The following is a 435-nucleotide window of genomic DNA, read 5'->3' as shown; positions in this document are numbered from 1 at the left end:
TGCTGGGAGGGATTGGGGACAGGAAGAGAAGGGGACGACAGAGGATGAGATGGCTGGATGGCATCACCGACTCGATGGACATGAGTTTGAGTAAACTCCGGGAGTTGGTGATGGACAGGGAGGCCTGGCGTGCTTCGATTCATGGGGTTGCAAAGAGTCGGACACGACTGAGCAACTGAACTGAACATTTTACAGAGGAGAAAACTGCCTGGGACTGAAGCAGCCCCAGGGTCCGCCTCAGGAGCTGTCATGAGAGAGCTGGGCATAGGATTCGCGTATTTCACGCCCAAGAAAGGCAGGAATAGGGGTGCAGGACTTCAGCATCCTACTGCCCAGCTTCAGGACCCCGGTCAGAGGAGAAGGGGCGGGGCGGTCCAGGGACCGGAAGTCAGGAGGCCGACTTCCGTAAATTTGACCGACGTTCTTTACAGCCAA

This window comes from Bison bison, unplaced genomic scaffold (assembly GCF_000754665.1).
Source record: "Bison bison bison isolate TAMUID 2011002044 unplaced genomic scaffold, Bison_UMD1.0 scf7180017864492, whole genome shotgun sequence".
Classification (NCBI taxonomy): Eukaryota; Metazoa; Chordata; class Mammalia; order Artiodactyla; family Bovidae; genus Bison; species Bison bison.
This window is presented reverse-complemented; position numbering follows the sequence as displayed.